Raw genomic sequence first — 17,451 nt, 5'->3', positions numbered from 1 at the left:
AAAAAAAAAAAAAAAAAAAAAAAAATGACCATAGCAATTTGTTATGGTCCATAGCAAAAAATTGACCATAGCATTTGCAAACCCATCACTGAGGTGTAAAAATTATTTATGAAACTTTACTTGCAATTTTAAAGATTAAGTGTTTATTATAGTATTAGGGGAAAAATATCACCATGATCAGGAAAATTGCAGAAATTTTACACTTTTTTGTCTTCAAGGCCAAGCTGAACATAATTTCTAATATTGAAACAAAATATAAATGTTTCAAAGATACGTATTTTAAAGTTATTTTATCATATAGGTATATAAGCAGCTGCTATGTACAAGTAATTGTCCTAAACACTTTATAAATATTAACTTATTTAATCCTCATATTCAGCCCATGGAGTAGGCATTATTATTATCCCCATTTTACGGAAGTGGAAATGAGGTATAAAAATAGGCTCCTCTTTAAATAGCTTAGCAAGTACAGCTTTTGAATTTACATCTAAGCTAATTCCTGAGTCTATGCTAAATGCTGCCTCTCACAAATATCTTCTAAATGCCTAATGTAATAGTTCAGTCAGTATTCTTATTTTAAATGTATTACATTATGTTTCACAATGTTATGTGTTCTATTAAGAAACTGATGTATGCTAGCCATAGTTCCAAAGGTAATTACTTTTTAAATGGTACTGTGATATGGCAGTCATGCTTTTAAGTAGTGTTTCCTTATTTGACTAGTGTCATAGAAAATTTCTGAATTAATTGACATTTTAATTAACAAGTCAAAGGTTCTCAACAGACAATATTTGATGCATCATAAAGCAACCTTTGTGGTGTGCTTTGATGGCATTTGCCATCTTATTTGTGCACCAGAGCATAGAACATAATGTTTCTTGTCTATAGGGATTTCTTTAGCAATTGATCATTAATTGAGAAACATAGTGTAGCTAAGTCTTATGAGGAAAATTAATGTCATGTTCTAATTAGATGCATTAATTAAAAACTAGAATCTTTGAATAATTTTTTGAATTGTCGAACTTCACTTCATAACGCAGTCTCATTCTGGGAATTATGAGGGAATGGTTCCCCCCTGCTTTGTTTGAAAACAAAGAACAAAATATTGGGATTTCTCTTTGTAGATCTTACCACCCTCAAGAAAGATAGGCTTTGCTTTACTTCATCATTGTTTTTGTTGAAGACTAGAAATTCATGCAGTGTGCTTATTGTCAGTTTACTACTTTCTCATACCTCTTCTATTCTTTGCATCTCATCTCCTTTACTGCCCCATCCAGCGAAGCAGTGCTGCATCTGCTTTCTATGAGAAGTCATAGTCTCATGTATGTAGTAAGTATGCAAGTCTTTCAGAAAAACCTACAGATTTACTGCACAAAGTGCAATTCTCTCATCTACTAAGCACCTAATCTGAATATTGGGGTGATTGGAGAATGGAACAACTTGAGAGGATTCATATACTATTTTTGAATTTGTGACAGTTTATATAATAATTGTTTTGTCATTGTACTTGAATAGATTACAATTCTCTAAACAATAAAATCAGTAATACTTATAGTGTCACCGTCATAGTGATATTGCATTGTCTGTAATGGCCAGGTCATCGATATCATATGAATTTGTTAATTCTTTACATCAAGTCACTATTAGAGTATAACTATTTGCCTTAAATGTGCTTTCTAATGCACTTAAGAGACAATGTTTAAACATTTTCTAGGAAGAATGCAGTATTTATTTGGAACCATGGTATGTTTTTTTTTTTTTTTTTTTTTTTTTTTTTTTTTTTACCTCCACTCTATTCCACAGAGCATGGTCAAGGTTCTATTTAAAGAACATAGGGGTAACAGTATGTATATATGGCCAAAATATTTTACACGTTGACAATTAGAGATGGGCACAGAACATACTCATTTTGAACTACAGAGTTAGATGCAGGCAAAATGCCTGTTGAGATTATGTTTGAGGTAGCCGGACTATCTCCATTTGGATTTGGATTCCCAATAAATCTAGAATCTGTAAACAGATTTTTAAAATTTTTCTATCCTCATCTTATATGTTTAAAGGACTACATGAATATCTTTCATTGATTAACTTAGCCAACAATTTAGTCAGGTGTACTTGTCTAGGTGCTGCTGATTCAGAAATGACCAAAATAGACCCACTCTTTGCTCTTATGTAATTCATAATCTGTGGTGGAACAATGAAGCAGAAACTTCATTAATTTATTCAGCACATTTTGTTTTTCTCTATAGCACTCATTATGATCTGAGACATTATATATTCACTGGTTTATTTATCAGCCATCTCCTCTAACCAGAATGTAAATTGTATGAGAGCAGAGATTTTTCTACTTTGTTCATTAAAATTGATGTCACTCACATGTTAGAACAGTGGTTGGCTCATGCTGCAAAGTTGATGTGAAGGAGAATAATTAAGGTACACACATTTATTATTTGTCTTTTAAGTATGACGGTGCTCAGTGTTGGCTATAGAAAGACAAAGGAACCACAGGTAAAAGGGAAGCTGGTATATGAACATACAGTCTACTGAGAAGTGGTTACAAGCAATGGAAGAGACAGACATTAGGTGCCTGGAGAAGCACAAAGGAAAAATAATAACCTTGTGCTTCAAATGTGAGGAATACATTTGCTTACACAGAAATGTATCACATGCACAGTTGCTCTGATGGCACAGAAGAAGCAGAGACTCAAATCTGACTGGAGGCCTAAAAGGATTTTGACAAGGAGAAACATTCAGCCTGAGCTGTCAAAAGGGGGGTACTAGTTTTGGAGAAGAGTTTAGGGCAATCTCCATGGCGTAGGGAATGACTGCAGACAGAGACTTGTATGTCTTTCAGATCATCAGGCACATTCTAAGATCCAGATCTTAGAGATTAAGACTTGTTGATGATTCTTACATCAGACATCTCCTCTGTTATACAGATGTAGTTTCTTTGTTCCCTTTAACAAAATTATGGTGTTAAACTTCTAGAAAAGTAGAAGATTGTAATTGCCAAGTGTACTGTAAAAAAGAAATGATGCATTTAGAAATCTAATCACAGAGACATACAGCAGAGAGAGGGAGAGAGAGTGTGTGTGTCAGTTGTGGTGCAACACACAGGAGGAAGCAATTTCTTGGTGAATTGAGGAAGAGTAATCATTTTGCAGAGAAGAATTGAATAAAGCAAAACTTTATTTAAATATTCATCTAGATAAAATATAAATTGATATCTTTTCACCTACTTCTCTCCATTTCCATCCCTTCCCCACCCCTGGTAACCATCATGCTACTCTCTCTTCCTATTTATTTGACATTTTTAAAGGATTATGCATATAAGTGATATCATACAGTATTTTTCTCTTTGTGTTTTTGCTTATTTAGCATAATATCTGCCAGTTTAATCCATGTTGTCCCAAATGGCAGTTCAATACAACGAATAAGTCTAGAATCTCAAGTACAGCATGAATACTAAAGTTAATAATATGATATACTGAAAATTTGCTGAGAAAGTAGATTTTATGTGCTGTTATCACACACACAAAATGTAGCTATGAAAGGTGATAGATATGTTAATTTATTTAAATGCCTCAACCTAAAGGAAGAAGCTGAGACACAAAATATAATTTAAAAGAGTTTACTGGAGCCGAAATGAGGGCAGTTACTCTTAAGACTCGCACCCAAATAACCTTGGATATGAGCTCCATTCAACTTTTGTTATAAGCAGGTTTTTAAAGGCAAAGAGAAGTATGAGGAGTGGGCTGATACAAAGTTATTTGTCAGAAATTCTCATTGGTTTGCGGAAATGACATTGACTAGTGATTGGCTATATAGGAGTTTACATAGCAAGCAGCTTCTAGAGAGGATTGCTTATTTCAAGGGGGGAAGTAGGAAGGATGTGATTGCTGTCTCATTCCTATGCCTGTCTGAGCCTGATAATTTAGAGGAAGTTTATATTCCTCAGATCAAAAGTTTTCTTCTTTCTCATTTCCCCTTTTTGATCAAAATCTTTTTTCTCAAAAGCATTGATGAGCAAAATCTGAATGTCAAGTTGCCTTCATCTCTGGGAAGGCTCATTCTTGGATGGTCTTGTCCTACGTTGGTGGGGAGGAGGAGACATCTCAGTGAGAAATTTTAACAGTGCCCCAAAGCTGAGTTGGGATGACATCACAGAGTGGCAGAAATGAGACCTCAGCCAAGACTTTAATTTACAAGGCTGCTGTTACTTGTTGAATCATCTCTAGTCTTCAGAATGCTGTGGTTTTAGTTTTCGCAGAAGAAGTAAAACAATGAGAGATACACAGTTTTAATAATCGAAATAGTAGAAATAAAATGCATAAAAAATTGTAATAAAAAGAAATTTGTTTTCTAGAACAAAAAATAACCTATTCCATTAGGGAGCCAACTAAAAACATCATGAAAAAAGTTATATCCCAGTTCTTCTCTAGAGGCTTGTAACAAAGTGGCTTCTTTTCTAATTTTTCCTAGATGAGTTTCTACTTCATGGGAAGTATTTATGTATACATAACAAGAGGTATTTGCCATTATACATATACCTCCTTCTTCAACTCATATATAATCTATAGCAATGCAATTGTCTAGTACAACCTTAACCAGGGAATCCATAGCTATTTGTTGAGCTGCAATTGAGGCAAGCTGTTTCATTAGCAATATATCCTACATTTATAGGAATATTTCCACGTATATGCTCGGGGAAAGCAACACCTCACCAAGGCAAAAGCATTCTCCCAATGAAATGTATGGAGCTATCTTGTTAGGCAGAATTAAGGGCAGGCAGATACTTAGCAGGTTTCCCCCAAATAGAATCTCAGTCTTAAATAGATGGGCAGCCAGGCCTCAAGAAAAGTTTGAGGGAAATAGTTTAGTGTTGGATTTCTTCAGAGCTATATGTAGATAGAGGAATGACCAAATATTCTAAGAGACGCTGCCGTTCAGTTTAGTGTCACAAAGACTGGTCAACAGTACCTGATATAGCCCCCTTCCAATGGGGTTGGAAGGAATCTTTTATTTGATGGTGTTTCCAATAAACAAAATATCCAGGTTGGAGGCCATGATCTTTGATGTCTTTGTCTCCCAAGAGCTCAGTGTTTTAAAAATCTTTAATTATTATTGTTTTTTTAACAGCTTGATATGGCCTTGGCAATAATGAAGAACATTACCTTTTAGGAGAGTTGGTTTGTAGGCTCCTTCAATCAGCCACATAGGCTTTCCTATTATTATTTTAAAGGGAGAATGTGGATGTTTCCCAAATGGGATAGAAGGTAAATTACGCAATTCTAATGGAAGAAACAGCCAGGGAAGGTTACAACTTTCAGTAAGCTTTGTTAATTGATTTTTCATTACCCCTTTTGTGTGTTCCCACAGTCTGGGAGATTGAGGGTAGTATGCACAATGGGAATGCTTAAAAATCAGTCATATATTACAAATAGATTGAATTACATGACCTGGAAATGGGTTCCTTGGTTACTGTGCAGCTTAGAAGGAACTCCTCTAGAAGGAATAGCACAAGACATAAAATGGCAATGATGAAAGATGCTGTTAACAAAGAAATTTGGTCATTTCCTTTTTCTTTTGTAGTTTACTCAAAAGGTGAAAAAAAGTCTTTGGTTATCTCTTATTAATACTTCATCAAAATCTTTTCAAAGAGAAAACAAGTTTTACTCTTATAATAGTGTATTATTAACCTGAAAAGCTAATTTTAGTAAAACTCATAAACATATTCCATCTAATCCAGATTCACTTTGACCCAACAGGATTAGGATTTTCATAAATCTTTTATAACTTCTTGCAATTTTTCTTATTATCTTTCTTTTCCGCAACTTTCTATGTCCATTAACGTTTATGACACTTTATTTCCCTTTCGATTGTTGCGGACTGGACAATCTTCAAATAATCTGTAATCTAGACAAAATCACTCTTTTTTTCAACAAAAATATATTCTTATACTCTATAAACTCCTTGATAAAACGTGTCTTAAATTCCTCGTATGTTCTATATACAGAATTGTTTTACTTCCTATGTCTAGCTTTAGTTTCATATAGTAGTTAGCATTGTAACTTTTAATAACCTAAATTCATGTAGAAAACCTAAGAAGCAAGCAGTTTTTAACTCTTAGTCACATACTTTATGAGTTTATAAATACATATTTTTTAAATTTTAGAAATAAAAGCTTTCTAGTGGAGCAGTTTTTCAGTGTGGAGCAGGACATATTTACTAACAGATCTAAATATCTTTTGTGTATCTGAAATAAAAAACTAAAACTATATAAACTTAAACTCATATTTAGTAATTACTGTCTTAGCTTCATATCTTATTTGGAAATGATTTAGATGTTCAGTGAATATCATTCATTTAAATTAGTTTAGCAAAATTCTAATGGTATAGTTACCAAAAAGATTTGGGAAACCTTATTTGGCAAAAAAAGATATGAGAAATCTTTAAAGTAGATGTATTATAAAATATAATAACTATTAAAAGTTCATTTATAAATTTTATCCTATTTACATTTACTGAATTTATTCATTCTTAACAATTATATTTGGAAAATTTCCTGAAGAATTAGATAAACCTAATCGTCTCAAGTTACATTTCCTATTAATCATTTTTATGTTACTGTGTTTGGCAAGTATCATAAAAGCAAGAACCTTAAAGTTAAATACATGTGTATTTTGCTAATAACTCAGAAACATAGTAGTTTTTTATTAAATCAACAATATTAAACTAGTCTTATTTGCCAAAAGATCTATTCAAGTCACATGAACTTGAAAAATATTTGAGCTTACCTATTACTTGTATGAGCACAAATTTATCTTTAAGTTAATTTGGTACCATGTAGACAATATATAAACACATGTATGGACATATGCACACATACAGAGACAACATATACACACATACGCATGTATTCATCTAAAAGCTGAAGAGATCATGGGGTTCAATGTAAAAGAAAGTAGAACTTTATACCTGAGAGGCACCTGTCCACCCACAATTCTCGGGGCTCCATGAGGTCAAACAGACGTCCCCCCAAAAAGAGGAAAGTCTGTTCACCTTTTCTGTTGTCTTTAAGAGGTCCCCGGGATGTTAGAAGATTTCTTTAGGTCCCCTCATGTGGTATCGAAGGTGGCAAGAGGAAGGATGGACAGCTAGAAGGAAATGAAAGAAGTCTTGGAGAAGCCTGTTTGAGATTTTGTCTTCTGAAAAACCAATGAAGTTTTACATTATTCTTGGCAAAAATCATATCAAGAGGAGAAACAGAAGGAGCGCACAGAATTATCAGTGGCTTAAGAAGAAAGCAATTCAATAGACTGAGAAGCTTCCATAGAACAGAGGCCTCAAAAATCTATGTGTACATATACAGCCTAAATGTCAACTTTTAAGTCGACTTTTGATGATAAAGCTCTTAAAAAATATTTTTGTCAGGTTTTAGCTGGGCAAATAACAAGCATTACTGTGTCTTGGCTTTTCCTTTCTGAAATTTACACTAAGAAGGAATTTTTGACATGGGGCATGTTTGTTTATTACAGGTCTAGGGTAATCATTGTTTAAAGCCATTTGTCTCTAAAATTTTTCTTTAAATAAACTGGGTCCTTTCTTTCTGAGTATATGGATTTATTTAGCTTAGAAGAGTAGGCTAAACAAACAAAGCAACAAAAAAGTTTCTATTACCTTCTAAATATAAACCAAAATTTTAAGTCAAAGGCATACCTGAATAAATGACTAAAAACCAACACAAATAAGCATATATAATACCAAAACGATTAAGTTTGTTATGGCTTTACCCAAGGTCTCTAAAAAAGGGGCAAACATTTGTAGCCCTTCCAAGATCCTGACCCCTCCCAAGAACAGCTTTAAAAAAAGGAAAGTTTTGTTCACTACAAGTTGGGTGAAACCCACATCTGTCACACCATGTCTTCTAGGATCTCAGCTTCTCAGCTGGCCATCTACCCACAAAGGCCGGATGGGAGATTAAAAGAGACAGTGAAACACAAAATAGAAGCTGCCGATGGGGGAAGAAAGGAATTACAAAAGGTTGAGAGTCACACAAATAATTCAAAATGAATAATTTAAATCTTATGATTCTTTTTCTTCTGAACTAAAGGTGTCCGTTGAGAAATAGAATTTTGTGGTAGGTCCAAAGAACTTTAACTGTTTCAAATTATACCTCGGCTGGAATTCTGCTTACTTAATTCCCTGGATGTTAATACTTCAAAGACAGGGTAAGAGGGTGAGATTTACATCTCTAAGGGACTGAAAAAGACTTGGAGAAGGCTGGAGTGCCTTTCCATCAAGTAGGCAGTTTGAGCATTTAAGGGCTTTCTTGGGGAATTCATGGAGAGCTCTCTCTAAAAATAAAATACTTTCAAATCTCTTCTTTTCAGATATTAGCCAGGACCAATAGAAAGTGGTCCTCCCATCCCATTGTGTTCTTAAACCTGCTTTTCCTATTTGTGTGTGCAAATATATTAATTTTGGAATTTCAAAAGACCCTTATTCTTGGATATTGCATTTTGTGGTCATATCAAGTAACGTTTCATTTACCTAGGTTATTTGCAAGATGGGAGCTCCATAGGTGTTATACATAAAACCAGGTAGTGTTTCCAAGAGGGGGTTGTACCTTAACGGAAAGATCAGTTTTGAGGAAGAGTTTCTCATAAATTTTAGAATTTCCTTTTCAAAAAGTGACCAAGGCCAGAACACTGTATCAGGCAAAGTGATGCTTTTTGGGCACCTTAGAGTAACATTTTAGGAGTGGAATTGAGGGGTGACCTTAGGATTACTGAATTTTATCAAGCTAATCTCCAAAATGGTTTTGCCCTATATATATTTAAATTTATTTTGTATTTATTTAAGGTATACAACATGATGTTTTGTTATGAGCATCACGGACAAACGTCATGGCATTTCTGGATATTCTCCAGTCACTTAAAACATCTGAATGGGCCAGAGAGAGCAAATGTCTCTCAATTTCAGAATGAGAGAATTCACTTTCATGCATCTTTCTGTTTGGCACTAACAAGAATTGGTCACTGATTAAAAGGCAAGTCCAAATTAAAAGCAATAAGAAGCAGCTGCAATTTTTAAAGCACGCTATATAATTTTAGGTGAAAAGGAGTGAAAACTGTGGTGCTTTACTGTCAGCACTGTAACCCAGCCTTCCTGCTGTGAGACAAAGGCAGAGAAAGCAGACATTTTCTGTTGAGCCCTTTGTGTGACTGTGACCCAAACCTCCTGTCCCGAAGCAGAGGTGAAGAAGGCATTCTTCTCTTTCTCTTTCTTTCCCTTAAACCCAAATCTCCTGCAGATAGAGACAGACATCTCTGTTCTATAAAAGGAGGATTGGAAAGAACTAAGCTTGGGCAAAGTCCAGGCCTCACCAAAACGTAGAAAGGTCCAAATTCAGGTAGACTCGCCCCGTACACTCAACAATACTCTCAGAGGCGGAAGAACACCAAGGGTTTGGTTGTCCAGGTGCGAGTCTGGGAGGAGCGCATATGTTGGGGTTGGGGTGTGCAGGGTAGGAGGCTCGCTTTGAAGCCTGCTCAACTGTAGTAATCATTTTACTATGTATGTCAAAAGATCATGCTGTATACCTTAAATAAATACAATAAAAAGAAATTTTAAATGTGTATGTAAATGGCAAAATCATTTTGGAGATTAATTTGGGAAGGTCCAGTAGTCTCGAAGTGGCCCATCAATTCCACTTCTAAGTACTAGTTTGAACCACCTGAGCTTGCTGATGCTTGACTTTTACCGTTTTGGTTTTTGACCTATAAAAATGGCAGTTTCATATGTTTTAAAATGTATATACCTGGACATACACACACATATATACATGGTGTATGTGTGAACATATATATGTATACACACACACACGCATATGTGCCTTAGAGAGATTTGCCCATGTGTACAAAAAGTACGACTGTAGCAGCAAAACTTTGGAAATAATCTAAGTGCCGTTAATAAGAGAATGGAAAAATAAGTTATGACATATGTAAGCAATGAAAATAGTTAAAAAACTAAGCATGTAACTTATTTACAGTTAGAAAAAAATAAAGGAGTAACATTTCTTGGTAAAAGGAGAGCAATTCCCTATGTGTTAGAAAGGTTTTAAACGCCTTAGCGGGTACACCAAATTACATTTTATCTTGTTTCTGCATCAGCTAAAATCCCAATCATCTCAAGTAATTCATCTTCTGAAACAGCTCTGTGCTACAACCAGCTGCAGACAGATTTGTAGCATGCTTTTTTTTTTGTTTTTGTTTCTTTTGCCCAAACTAGATGATTTTTTTTTTTAATCTCAGAAATTTGAGATTAGGACTTGAGATATTATGTCTATTTTACCCTCCTTGTATCATTCCTTAAACACTTGAAAAGACCAGCAAACAAAATCAAGTCACTGTTTAGTGCTGTTTTTTTTTATCATATTCTACTTCATATTAAATAAAGTGATTTATTAACATTTTACAGTTAGTACTATTGTTACGCTATCTCAACCCTCTCTAACGTATGGAACGATGTATTGTAGATGTACCATTTTTTCCCATTGATACTACTCCTGTATTATGTTTTACTGTGTTACCTCAGAAAAATAAAGCCTGCCACTCAGGAAATTACTTGATTTTAAAGCACAGATCTACCATTTCTATAACATATAAAATAAAAATCTGGTTTTCTGTACTTTAATTTGCAGTGTACATCTCAACTTCTCCTAAAACAGATGGGAAAATGCAATAATATTAAATTTTGGGCCCTTCAGACCAAGGAAGAACCTGGCAACAGTTCAAAAACAATGACACAACAAAGAGAAGAAAACAGGTTCTGGTATTTCCCTGATGTTGAACTCTCTGTCAATGGCTAAACAGATTTTGGTTGATTTGAAAAATCATGCCTATTTGGAAAGTCATGCAAAATAAAATAGTATATTTCAACTTTGTCCAGTAAAAGTAAAGGCCTGGTTTCAAAGAAATTTCTTTACGGGAGTATAAAGGCCAAGAACCTGCTAGAATTTATTATCAAACAGAGTCTTATCCTGAATTATGCTAGAGTTCTGCTATAGTTAGAGGCCTGATCTTTATTATCTTTTCAGAAACACACATATTCATACACACACTCAGAGACACCCCTAATTTTGCTTAACTAATTGGGCTGTTGGTTGGAGACTTTAAGTCATGTATGGTGTTTTACATAAAAAATATCAAAGGTAGTGAACATTGCACACAAGTAGTTTAATAGCAGTATCTCTCAAATTACAGAGTCTTAGAATAAATTACTGACTGGTTATTAAATGATACTAGTTGCATTAGGGCCAAACTGATTATTCAAGTATATCTGCTTCCTGCTTATGAGCCCAGCATTCAGTGGAAGAGCTATCCTGAACTCCATACTGCTCATTCAGTTATGAAGGAAACTATGAAGATATCTGTAACCAATGGGGCCCCTAATATCTGCCATTGTAAAAATGGTGGTGACAATTTATTTTATTTGCTTGCAATAACTATCTCACTTTTGCCTTGTGAGAAAGAGTAGACCTAATGAGGCCTTTTAAGATTGTTTTTAACAGTACTTTCTATGATTCCAGCATCCTGAATTTTCTACTTCTGCCACATTTCACTGGTCAGGGTGCCTATTGAGTAAATATGGGATTTCTTCTGGAGCTGATTAGAAATGCTCTGATTGTAACATACATTATTTCTGACATAATTCGTTCTTCTAGCAAGTCATAGAGTCAGTCACTGGGAAATAGGACAGTATGAGGAACATGGTCCAGATAGAATCAGGCTCAGGGGATCTGCTGTAATCACAGATTATTCCCAGTATCTGGGCTTCTTCAGTGGCCTATTTTCAATTTCCTAAATAAAATGTTATAATATAGTTAGAATATAAACTAAATTCTTGGACTTTGTTTAAGCCAACAGCTTTACAGAGAGACCACTGCTCATAGATGAACCCAGATTAGATATGAAATGTTCATTCACTTGTTCAACCAATGAATATTTCTTGAGTTTCTACTATATGGTAGACATACCACTAAGCATTGAGGATAATATACTGAGTAATACATAGGTGGTCATTTGACCTGTGGCTGTTGACAGTCTTATAGTATCTGTGTATTTCTATTTCTGTATAGATTTTTAGTAAAAAGAAAGATAATTGGTTAAATGTAAACCCAGTATAGTAATACATCACACACTGTGTTATTTTTTATTCCATTGGTTCCATTGGTATTTCAAGTCTTAATTTATCTTGTTTAATTAAAAGGCATAAATTAGCACATCATGCTGTTTGCATCTAATTATACAGCTGAGTTCTTGGATTATCTTTGATTCACAAAGTACAACTCAACATGCTAATAAGAAGAGTAAATCTGAAATAGAAAGACAGACTTTGAATTTTAAGATAAAAGAATGAAATTCATGTTTACTGTAACAATATATTATTGTGACCCTCATATTTTAATCTTATTTAAAAATGATTTTGTAATAATAGACTAAATTTGAGCAGTTAATCTTCTGCACTGTGACAAATATAAGATCATTTTGCCTGTATCACTTCCTTTCTGCTGTGTTTTTTATGACCAAAGATTTTGACATATGCCTTTGAAGGTAAATGATTTAGTATATTTTTTTAAAGTGACAATCTCTACTTTTGTTTAGCCTTTGCAATAGTTTTATTTTCTTTACCAAGAAGACTTGGGTTGCTATTTTATTTTGGTTAGGGTTCCTTCATGAATCATTTAGCCAGAATAAGCTGAAACAGCAATCTTTTTGTTCACATACAGTGAGATACGTTATCTCATTTCAGTAGTATGGCCCCGGTCTCTTTTCTCCCTGTGTTCCTTTTGTCTTCTAAGTTTGCCTTCTCTAGATTTGACCCATGTCATACCTTCTATTGTTCCCTCCTGTTTTAGATTTGTATTTCCTAAGTGCTTCCCAAGTGTCAGGCTTTGTGCTGGCTTCTTCAGATGTAGCCATAAAGCAGTCAATTGGATCCCCATGAAACTTGCAATAAAAATGTTCCTTACGCAAATAATCACACACAGAGTAGTTTAATTTCTTGTTTTAATATCTTTAAAGAAGAAGTATGGGATGTTTTGAGAGGTGCAATAGGGGAAGTTAACCCTCTACTGTGGAGGAGAGGATGGCTCAAGAAAGTCTTCTGTGAAGATCACTATTTAAGCTGAATCTTGATAAATACTTGGAGAGACCAACAAACAACCTGAAAACAATCTCTGATTGCCACTTCTCTGCTGTCATGAAGTAGTTTCATATGATGTTGAGTTTCAAGGAGATACAGTTGGAAGCCTTGATATTAAATATGTTTAATTAACCCAATGCAGAATTTTAAAAGATTTAAATTTAAAAATCTGATGGAGAAAAGAACATTTTACATGTATCTTGAACCATTATACTATTTCTGTATGTGCTTGACTTTAGTTATTTAGTGTGGTTTATTACTTCAATTTAAAAACTATGTATATTATAATTCACTTTTGTAAATAGATTTTTGTTTCATATTCTTGGAGCCTGATGTCAGTTGTACATAAACATTAGTTAATGACTTAAATTTTCTTTGTATGGTATTGTTTAATAACAGACTTATGAAGATCATAGAGAAGGTCTTATTAATATCTATTATTAGTTCAGTGACAGACTTAATAAAAATATAGATAAAACTATATCACACATTGCTGGTGTATCATCATGAAAAATGTCTGAGATTATATGTTCCCTTTGACTCAAGTTAATTATAAAAAAAGATTTCTACTTTTCAGTCTGGCTGCTTGCATAATTACTTTTTTGGCAAACATTACTTTATCAGTTCCTTAGAAAATTTTGGCCTTTAAAACCCAAGAGAACATCCTACCATATTTATACTGACTTTAAAACGATTGAAGTAACATTTCAAATGCTTTTTCTCTGTGAGCCCTTAATCCTTTCAGACTTATTCTGACTGATCTATTCTTGTGTTTTATCCATTTTGTTGGTGATTTAGCTTGTTACTCCCCAAATATTTTCCCATGCCTTTTTTTTCTTCAGCAGCTCTTACTTCTTATGTGAATGATGATTGGAATAGATCATTTAATAGCCACAGGGATTTTGAAATACTTTAAGTCAAAACAAAACAAAACCTCTGAAACCTTGTACGTTATTTGTACAGTGCTTGCCTCTGTGCTTAACTTCCTGAGACCATGTTTGTGAGACTGCTTCATCAGAAAGCCAGTGATCTTTCCAGATTTTAAGGTTTCATGGGCTAGAATTGGAATGTTAGCCAAGCTGGTGGTTATTATTTTTTTGTCTATGTCAGTTGTATACAACAGAGTATACAGTGTGGCCATTCATGGAAAAATTATATCTACTAACTCATGTCATTAAATTGGTAACTCATGTAATAGAAGAACAGCTGAAGATCCAGGCTTTAGAAAAGAAAGAGTCAGAGGTGCTGGGCTGTGTGTAGCAACAACTGGTGTCCTGGGCTTGGGAATCTAATTTCAGAGAAAATCTGATCACCTTTTGTGTGGTCAATTCTCCAGCTGTGGACAGGGAAAGGAAGGGTACTAGTGGGAAAGGTGGAGCTTTCAAAGTAGTGGTGGGGGTGTGATGACCAGAAAAAACTAGAAAAATGCAGAGAAGGCAAAAAATAGTAGCTTTCTACTCTGCTTTTTGGGATTTAACATCCCTCTAGTGTCCTTACCTATAAAAGTGTAATAGTACTACTACCTATTTCATAGGTTGCTAACACCAGTGAAACTAGAAGTACTCAGAACAGTATTTAACAAATAGCAAATTCCCAATATCATTATTACCTCCATTTTACAGATGAGAAACTGTGGTTCTGAGAGGTTTAAAAACCCTGCCCAAAGTCACGCTGATAGGTACTGGTTAAGCTGGCACTCAGACACTCTCATTATAGATTCATTCTAAAACACTATGCTGTGTTGCTTCAAAAGTCCAAAAGTCTACTCCCTAAAGTTCACCTTTCTCTTTATTGTACTACTTCTGTCTCCCTAGTACCTAATAGCTGTCATTTTAAAGAAACATTTTAATTCTACTCCTTCACATTTTATAATCTCGAATATTCTCTCTTTTCAAAGCAATAAAGTTGTAAACAACTGACAGGAACAATCGAAAGCCAAACTAGAATACTAAAAAGATGTAGGCCTGTAATACCAAGAAAAAAATCATACATTTATCAAAATGTACCCAAATTCATATGTCCAGATGCATTGCCATTAAAGACTTAACTAAATACCTGAGACAAAAGTATCATAATCCTTGATTTTGGAAAAGGACAAAGGATAGACCTAAGGGATAGTAAAAAGTAAATAGACCCATCTTTAATAAAAGAATGAGTTCTTTTTTTTTTTGAGACGGAGTCTCGCTCTGTCGCCCAGGCTGGAGTGCGGTGGTCGGATCTCAGCTCACTGCAAGCTCCGCCTCCCGGGTTCTCGCCATTCTCCTGCCTCAGCCTCCCGAGTAGCTGGGACCACAGGCGCCCGCCACCTCGCCCGGCTAGATTTTGTATTTTTTTAGTAGAGACGGGGTTTCACCGTGTTAGCCAGGATGGTCTCGATCTCCTGACCTCGTGATCCGCCCGTCTCGGCCTCCCAAAGTGCTGGGATTACAGGCTTGAGCCACCGCGCCCGGCCAAGAATGAGTTTTAAAATTATAGATTGTTCAAGATAACTCCCATACTTCAGCACTGGCTGGAAAAATAGTACAGCCCATTATCAAGCAATCAGTGTTTGTCAGTTTACAAATACTGTAATCAGCATGTGTCTGTGAAATGAAAGCAATGCCAGATACGTCTATTTTTCTTTTATAAAAGAGCTATTGATTTTATACAGGGAATTTACAAAGCTTTTAGTGTTTTCAAAGTGTGTTCAATGGATGTTAATAGGGTTATGTGGCTGAAAAAAATTACCTAGTCAAATAAATTTAAGAAACTGGAATACAGAAGATAAAACAAATTTAAGAAACTGGAATACAGAAGATAAAACAGATTTATTTACTATAGAATGGGTCAGAGCCTTTAATATTGCTGATTTTCAAGAAGAGTTATAGAATGCAACATAGCAAAAGCTGATTCTATGATGAATCTTGAGAATCTTATGTTTTAAACTGGCAAAATATTCAGGTAGACTTACATAAGCACCTGCTTTGGCTGCTCAAGAGCAGAACCTGTCCCTGTTCCCCTTTCTATCACTGGTACCTAGCAGAGTGCCTGATACTGACAGATGCTAATTGAGTATTTGATGACTGACTGAATGAATAAATAAATATTCAGTAGAACCCTAAAGAAAATGATAGACTGATATCTTGATTATATGATCATACATGTATTTGAAAAGAGGAGGCTGTCTCAAATCTGACTTAAAATTACTTATATATTTTAATTGTTCTTTTTGATTTGAGAAAGGGAAATTCATGGTTCTAATTGGATTTGAAAATCAACTTTAGATTAACTGAAAATTAATGAATTCCTTGATATTATCGTGTGTTGGAAAAATTTTACAGAACACATTTTTTTTATAGCCATATAACACTACTGATATGTGCAAAACAAAGTATTGGATCATTTTCTTGAGTTTCTTCTTGACATGGGCTGTTGCTGGGAGGAGTTTCCAGAAGGTGCTATATTGTCAATGTATAGTGCGGTACTTTTGGGTGAATACAAAATAATGCTCTATCTTTATATTTATACATCAATGGAAATATATTCTTATATATAAACACATGTAATATGTACAAATTCATTACAGGCCTGTACACATACATACATATTTGTTTTTATGTTTGAACACATACATATGTATATATGTGGGACAAGTAATGAAAAAAATTCTAGTTTTCTTAACCAAGAAAAAGCATGCAGATATCCCCTGAAGTAAAGAATATGAGATAATCATCTTATTTTATGGTAATTACATATATAAAATTAATGTATCAGAAATTACTTATAGTGGGTGGGGAAAAGTTTAACTGAAGTTCTTTAATTCAGCTACTACTATCAGTTTAAAGATATGCTTTGTTAAATGGAACAGAAACATTTTACCGAGCAGATCTTATGCCCATTTTCCCATTTTGAATCAATTTTGTTTTATCTCAGAATTTAAGTCAAATATTGTAGTATCATAAACTAAATTATTAGAGCTGGGAATTTGCAAAACAAATCAGAGAGAGTCACTTTTATGAACCAATTTTGTGTCTTCCAATGGATTAGACATACTTCTTCATTTTTATACTCCAAGGGTTTCCACACAAATTATTTAAAGGTCTCCATTTTATTTTAAAGAGTTTTATTGCCGGGCGCGGTGGCTCAAGCCTGTAATCCCAGCACTTTGGGAGGCCGAGACGGGGGGATCACGAGGTCAGGAGATCGAGACCATCCTGGCTAACACGGTGAAACCCCATCTCTACTAAAAATACAAAAACAAAA

This window comes from Rhinopithecus bieti, unplaced genomic scaffold (genome assembly GCF_001698545.2).
Source record: "Rhinopithecus bieti isolate Rb0 unplaced genomic scaffold, ASM169854v2 scaffold_5476, whole genome shotgun sequence".
Classification (NCBI taxonomy): domain Eukaryota; kingdom Metazoa; phylum Chordata; class Mammalia; order Primates; family Cercopithecidae; genus Rhinopithecus; species Rhinopithecus bieti.
Note: the sequence above shows the minus strand (reverse complement) of the source record.